Raw genomic sequence first — 7,921 nt, 5'->3', positions numbered from 1 at the left:
CCCCTGTTTGCCAGAAGTTAGGAATGGGTGACAGGGGATGAACCACTTGATGATTACTTGGTCTGTTCATTCCCTCTGGGGCACCTGGCATTGGCCACTGTCAGAAGACAGGATACTGGGCTAGGTAGACCTTTGGTCTGATCCAGTATGGCCATTCTTATGTTCTTAAAGTTGCCTCTTCATTTGAAAGACTACATAGTTAATTGAAATTACTCCATTTCCTTAATAGGCAGAGATATGCTATGAGAGTGCTCTGTGTCTGTATGTGTATAAAGAGTTAATAGATAAAGTGCCAGTAGATGGTACTCAAGAACACATAGCATAGTTCCTGGGTTTTATAGGGCCACTAAGACTTCTTGTGCACAGGAAACGGCTTCCTCTGTGCAGCTTTTTTCATCAGCCTTTAACACAATTAACAGATGCCTTGCTCGAGTGATTTAGGAAGTTCCCTCACCAACACTGTTCTCTGTGTGATGTCATCTCTGCCTTTTATCATTTGTACTGTCATGAAAGAACCTTTCTAGCAATTCAGATGCGGCCCTACTTCCTTATTTGGTCTTGGAGCTCTGCTGAAGCACATACCCAAAGAAGTCTTTGTACACGGAATCGTTTGGGGGACTCTGAGGTATAATCTGGGCTCCCCTAAATTGGTGCTTTTATGTCTGCATCTTTTCCTTTTGTGCTCTTTAGGGAAAGAGGGCCCTAGAAGTAGAAGTGAGGATAGAATAGGCCAGAATGTTGTAAGACCTAGGTCTGAAAGCATAAGAATGGGTTGCCAACCCTCCGTTATTGTCCTGGAGGCTCCAGGAATTAAAGATTGATCCTTAATTAAAGATTATATCATGTGATGAAACCTCCAGGAACATGTCCAACCAAAACTGGCAACCCTAGCAGAAGAAGCTATGTGGGAGAAGCTACATGAGTGCCAATGAAACAAGAAGTGAAGGGGATAGTGACATACCCCTTCTTTTTATGTGCTACCAAGGTTTAATCAATGCATTCCCCATTGAGTGAGCGAGAGCCATATTCTGCACTCATTACACTGGAGTAAATACAGGGTAACTCCACTGACATTGATGGAGAAACCCCACTGTAACAGAGCAACATTTGGGCCAGAATAGTCGATTCTGCTTTCACTAACATCAATGTAAATCGGGAGTAACTCCACTGAAGTCAATAGGGTTACATCAGTGTAAGTGAGAGCAGAATCAGACCCGGATGCTCTAAAATGTATTTAAAACAATTTAGCTCCTTTGTCGCTGGAGTGATGAGAAGAAACAGAATTTATCTTGTATAATTTTTTTAACAGCTGACATTGAAAAGAAAAATTAAAAGTCAGAAGAGCTCTAAATGTTTTATTGAACTGAGTTCACATCTAAATGTGTGGGGATTCTTAATTAGCGGGGAACTGCTGTAAGGGGCTTATTTGAAATCTCAAAGCCAGCAGTCAGATAAAACTGACTCTCACTTTCTTGCAATATGTTATTTTGGACAAACATTGAAAAAAGCTATGGAGAGAGCCTTTTTTTTTCTGATTACATAAGAGTTATCAACTTGATGCTGTTCCAAGAGTTTGGTCGTCTTGTGCATATGTAATTACCAAAAAAGAGTCAAACAGAAAACAGCATCTTTTGAGTTAGCAGGGAATATTCATCCTACATACCTCAAGGTTGTTTAGTTCTGTGATCTGCATAGATACAGCCTACCACACTGCATGATTGTTTGCCTCTCATCATTTTACATATAGTTTCTCCAAAATGTACGCATTTTCCTTTGGACTTTTTCTGTTGCTGTGCAGTGGTTACTTATGTTGCTTACTGAGATTTTTATGTGTGCCCTAAGGATTTGCACTTCTATGCTAATGTAATAGATAAAGCAGAGTCACCTTGACTTCATATTTATCAGCTTATGCAAGCGCTAACCTTTTACTGCACTGCAACAGAAATGTCATTCCTGTTCAGTCTGAAGATGACAAACAAACAACTTCATTGTCAATAATGGGGGGGGGGGGGGGGCTGAATGGCTCAGTGAGTGAGAGAGTGGGGTCTAGCAGCATAGCTGTCATCAAATATTATCTGAACTGAAATGGCAATCTGAACTCTTTTCCTAGGGAGAGATGATCATTTTTAAATGATCGCACCTTTATCTTGATCAGGCATTAAGGACAGCATATGTGAGCTATCATAAACAGTGCCTGTCAGCCTTTGACAGAGCCGTTCCACACAGCTCAGAATTGATGGCATTGCCAGGGAAGTGTGCTTAAGCTTGCTTTGAGGCAGCTTAGAGTGTAAGGCATCTGGGCAGAAATATAGTTTTCAGAGCGAGCAGCCCATTAACTTTCCTCCAGAGCCAGCATTCGCCCATCTTTTCCTCCAAAGAAAACAACGACAACAACAAAACGAAAAGGGGGAAATGTTTATGGCTGACATTCGAGTTTTCTCATCATGAAATGACAACTAAGTTACCTGAATGGATTAGTCAGTGTCATCATGGAGCCAGCCTCCAGCCAGTCATCCTTATGGAACAACTTAGAACATCCTTCTCAAAATGTGCCAGTGGATGTAGTGATCCAGCTCTCATTAAAGGTGAGGGAATTATTTGACTAGATTCCCTTGGTCCAGATCCTCAGCTGATGTAACTCTTTTGCTCCATTGACGCCAATGGAGCTAGTCCAGTTTACACCAATGCAAAATGAATATGTACATATCAACCAAGATTTTATGCTGGAACTCTTAAAGTCACAGCAGAAAACTCATAGGCCAGGTAGAGATGGACTAAGGTTTGTTTTTTTTTTAAGACAACATTGTATTGTCCCACTTCAGAGCTGCTGTGAGAAGCCAGTGCAGCCTCTGAAGTAACTTAGCTCCTTGCAGCAGTGTCTCCCCAGCAACCTATTGGCGATAGTTCCACCTGGAATCCTCGCAGTGTGTAGCATTCTCCCCCTCCCCCCCAATCCCAGACAAGTCCCTTGCATTAGAATTTGCAGTGGTAGCATAAGACACCTTGTGGAAAGCTTGGACCATGAGGGATTCTCATGTGGCTGGATGTGGGGTTCTAACAGCTCTGCCACACTGCTGCAGAATCATAAAAGGAGTATCCCTTCCACTGCCTTGCTTACAAACTATGCCAATAATGGTGATGGAATGTAACTATAAAAGAGAGGGGACAGTTGCAGGTATAAGTTAGCAGCCAGATTCTGATGCTCTTATATTGGGTAACCCCTCAGGCCACATCTACACTAGAAACACATTGCCAGTACAGGTATACTAACATACTATGCTGGCAATGTCCTGCTAGTGTGGACTCAGTTTGTACCTGCAAAACTGTGCTTTTGCTAGTACAGCTTATTCTGGTCCCTTGCTCCAGTTTTGCTGTTATAATTGCCTCTCCGCTATGGGCTTCTACTGGCACAGCTATGTCGATCAGGGACCACAACTCTTCAGACCCCTGACTGGCATAGGTGTGTTAGCAGAAATCTGTAGCGTAGTCATGGCATTCCTCCACAAGTGGCCCCATTGATTTTAATGGGACCACTTGTGGAGTATGGTAACCATGATCTTGAAGAAGTGTGCCACAATCTGGTCTGGAATGTTTTAGGTAATCTGCCTTTCATGAAGATTTTTTTAAACTCTACCTCAATGACACCAGCGTGAATCCAGGGTAATTCTAAGGAAGTCAATGGAGTAACTCTAGATTTACACTGCTGTATCCAATGGCTCGTGATCTCAAGACCACAGTCCAATCTGTCCATATATAATGCAGAATCTTAGAAGCGTCCCAATTTTCCCATGGAATGTTGCACACAGCTTCTCAAGCTTTTCCGCGGATCCTCTTTTTAGCAGTCATGTTTGCCAAACTGTTGCAAAAATTTGACTGCAGGTTGTAAAATTTAATGGACATTATTCAAGAATGCTAATGGCTAATGAGATGCATGCAACAATGTTTAGACTAGTATGGCTGCTAAAATTCCATTTTTAATGGGCATTTGTCATAATAATCATGTACATTGTTATAAATGAGCTTATAAAAAAAAATCTTCATTTTGTGTTCTTTCCAGTAGTTTTGTACATATGAGCTGGGCTTAGCCGATTTGGTCTGTTTTTTATTTGGTAACTTTATCTGCTTCAAATGTCTGGAAAAGAAAGGTTCTGAAGATATCTCCAAAATCAGAGCTGCGCAGTGAAAAAACGTCATTGAAGGAGGGAGGAAGGAAGGGTGAAAATGCATTTTTGAAATCATTATAGCACCTAGAGGCCCCAAAGAATATTTGGGCCTCATTGTGCTAGGTGCTGTACCAATCTACAGTAAATTTACAAACTCACAGCAAGTATTGTTAATCTGTAAGTCTCTGGGCTGGTCTACACTAGAAAATTAGATCTACCCAGCTAGGTTGCTCAGGGGTGTGAAAAATCCAAACCCTTGAGCAAGCTAGTTAAGCCAATTTAAGTCCACACGTAGATAGCTCTAGGTTAATGGAAGAAATTTTCTGTCAACCTAGCTACCACCTCTCGGGGAAGCAGATTTATTACAGCAATGAAAGAACCCCTTCTGTGACTGTAGTAAGTGTCTACACTGAAGAGGTGCTGCAGCTGTGCCACTGTAGCATTTGAAGTGTAGACATAGCTTCCGTCTCCTTCTTTCTATGAGAAATGAAAGTTAACAATGCTGGCATCTAAATCCTCATCATCTGTGGACATCTGAGTTAACCCCTTACTGAGATGAAGGGGGTAGTTCACACCCTTTGGAGCTATTGTTTCAGGCTCTCTGGACACATTTGTGGACATTTCTGCATCACTTATACTCAGGTCACATTTCTGCAGTTTTCTTTGCAACCCTAATGATTAAAGACTTACTTATGTTTCATACGAAAGCTGAGATTCCGGAGAACAAGATAATATCGTCAGAGAGTCGCCACTAGGTGTGTCAACACATACTGGCTGTTTATGAACCCCGAGCCAATGAAAACTTAGCTAGTGAAGACTTCTGTGCTAGTCTATAAGCAACTAGTCTCTGCTCTTCTACACCTGGACTCACCCTGCAGTCCTTACACAACACAAGAAGAAAGAAGGATGATTCAGTTGTTAGGATGCTAGCCTGGAATTTGGAAGATGTGGATTCAATTCCCTGTTCTACCACAGACTTCCTGGGTGACTTGGGGTAAATCCTTTAATCTCTCTGTGCTTCAATTCATCATCTGTAAAATGGGGATACAGCACGTCAGTATCTCAAGGGGTGTTGTGAAGCTGAATATATTAAAGACTGAGATGCTCAGATACTACATGATGGGGGCCATATAAGGATCATTTATGGACCATAATCATGCCTTGTAGTAAGTGTTTGCAAGATGAAGCCCTTAATACTCAGAAAAATCCGGTATATAATGTTTTGTTATAATTAGGAGAGAAATTATGGAAATAATGCCCATCCAGTAGTACACAAGCAGTTTGCACTTCTGTGTTTCTAAACAGACTGCTGCAGCCGTGCTTAGGTAATGAAGAACATCAGTCTTTTATTGTTTGTGTTGCCCATATTTTCTCCAGTTGATTTGGGGCTCTGCCTGGCAGCTATAGGGGCTTTCTGCAGCATGTACACAGATGAAAGACATGAATCAGTCCCCTTGGCTTTGTCAGGCATGTACATAAATGTCTTTTGTCATTGCCAAAGGTAGTGTAAAACTGATGTCATGTGTATCGTAATAAATCAAAGGGATTCTCTCATGCTACATATGAGCCAGGGTGTAAAATCTGATGCTGGCTCTTTAATATATTAAAATATTCCTTTGTGCAAAATACACAATGACCTGGTGCATTAAATTGGCCCAATGGTAACAGTGTTATTTTTCAGTGGTGAGACTGATTGGCTCTAAGTGCACGGCCTGGCATGCCCAGAGGAAGCAAAAATGTTAACCATTCAAAAATCATGAGATTAAAAATAATCTCATGATATTTTGCCAAAAGATAATAATTTGGAGGCTCCTGGCATCTCCTTGGACTGTGCAAGGTACATATCCCCCGCCGTGCACTGGGCAGCCCTACAAGAGATTGTGTCTCCTGAGGTGAAAAGGTTCCTTGATGCTCCCCCGAGGCCGGAATGGCTCACACTGCCCCCTACAGGGCTAATCTAGCTCTAGGTTAATTTGCTCCCGCCCTTAATGCCGGTGTATTTCGCTTCAGGGTCATTGGGCACAGATACACATTCTTCTCCACTGGCAGAAATTGGTATCTTATAAACCACCTGTACTGTAAGAAACAGGAACCCTGTCTTGGCAGGGAGATGGACGGAATGATCAACTAGGCTTTTTCTGCCTCTGGCTTAAATAGTTCTGTGTAGATGTTCAAAAAAGACCAGCATCTCGATACCACAGCAAAAAGCACATTAGGAATGCACGTCGACAGATACAAACAAGCCAAGAACAAAGATTTTCATCAGGTAGATGTTTGTTTGGGTAAATTAGGCAATTAGTCACATTTCTCTTTCTCAGGTTCAGTGCTCACTATTCCTTTCATGTGCAGTAAATCACAGTTTTGATGAATGCTCGACATGTCTCTGACCTACATTTTCTGTAAAAGCCAAGGAAACGTAAGCCAGCTCAGCAAAGCAGTGTTCAGGGAAAAAGACGAGCGATGCATGGAAGTCATGGATGTATGGAGGTAGACCAGCTATAGCTACTAAAAAGCACAGACCAGATCTTGATCTAGGCCCCATCTCCTTTATCCCCAGGTATAACTGACTGCCTGGCCAGGGTGTATCCCAAGAGATGGGGAAGGAGGACGGATGGAGTACTACTGCACTCCAGTGATTCCTAGCTAGAGAAACAGCCTCTTAGGGATATTATCTGTGAACATCAGTTGGAGCAGCACTGAGGCTGCTCTAATTTATAACAGCAGCTGAATTGGCCCCTGGCAGCCCTAGGAATTGGGAGAGTGCAAAGGTAGTATATGGTCACATAACTCCTACTGCCTTCACTTCCTCTGTCCACAGCTCAGCTGGACTCAAGATCAGGGCACAAGGACTTGATTCTCCTCTGTACTGCACCTTGCGTAATCATTTGCACATTTGCAAAGTTCATGAAGAATGTTATCATTGGGGTGGCTGAGTGTAGGATTCAGATTTGGTAGTGGTTGACACTCATCTTGCACAGGTATAAATGACTATACTATGTGCCAGGCTGTGGAGAATCAGGCTCCTGGAGTTTTGGGAGGTCTTTTGATGATCCTCAGATCCCGGAGGGAGTGAAGAGATGGATGCTGAGAGAGGAGCAAAAAGGAGCAGCAGAGAGGGAATGAGAGAGGGGCAAAGGTAGATGGCAGCACTGAAAAAATCCAGCTGACTGGAGAGTTGATGGACCCTAGTGAGAGTCCAGGTCACACAAGATTTTCTGAGCCTCCTGGGAGGTGCTGAGTGCCATCAATTCCCACATAACTCAAGGGGAGTTGAGGGTGTTCACTGCCTCAGAGAAGAGGCTCATTAACTTCCAAGAGCCTCCTCTTTTTAGAGAGCAGATAAAGAAGGCCAAGCAAGGGTGTGTAAGAGCTGAGCTGGGGGTCCCTTGAAGTAGACTAGAGAACAGCAGGAAGAGATTCAAGGGGGTCTAGATAGGGAGAACTAAAACTCTGAAGTGGGCTCTGAGTTCTGGAGGGAAGACAGACCCAAGGATGAGGACTAGTTAAATTAAAATAGTTTTTTAAAGTTTACAAAATGTTAATATTTTAAAGAGTATAGTCCTCATTAGCATAATTAAGAATACACAAGCCTCAACAAACTGAAAACAAAATTACGAAATTAGCAGGTGCAGAGGTTTGGAAGCAAGAAGCGTGGGGAAATGAAGATCTTGCAAGTATCTGCATTTAATAGAGCAGCAAAATTATGCAAAGCCTTATTTGTATATTTGTGCATTTGCTTTGTATATATGCACATGTTT

This window comes from Malaclemys terrapin, chromosome 9 (assembly GCF_027887155.1).
Source record: "Malaclemys terrapin pileata isolate rMalTer1 chromosome 9, rMalTer1.hap1, whole genome shotgun sequence".
NCBI lineage: Eukaryota > Metazoa > Chordata > Testudines > Emydidae > Malaclemys > Malaclemys terrapin.
This window is presented reverse-complemented; position numbering follows the sequence as displayed.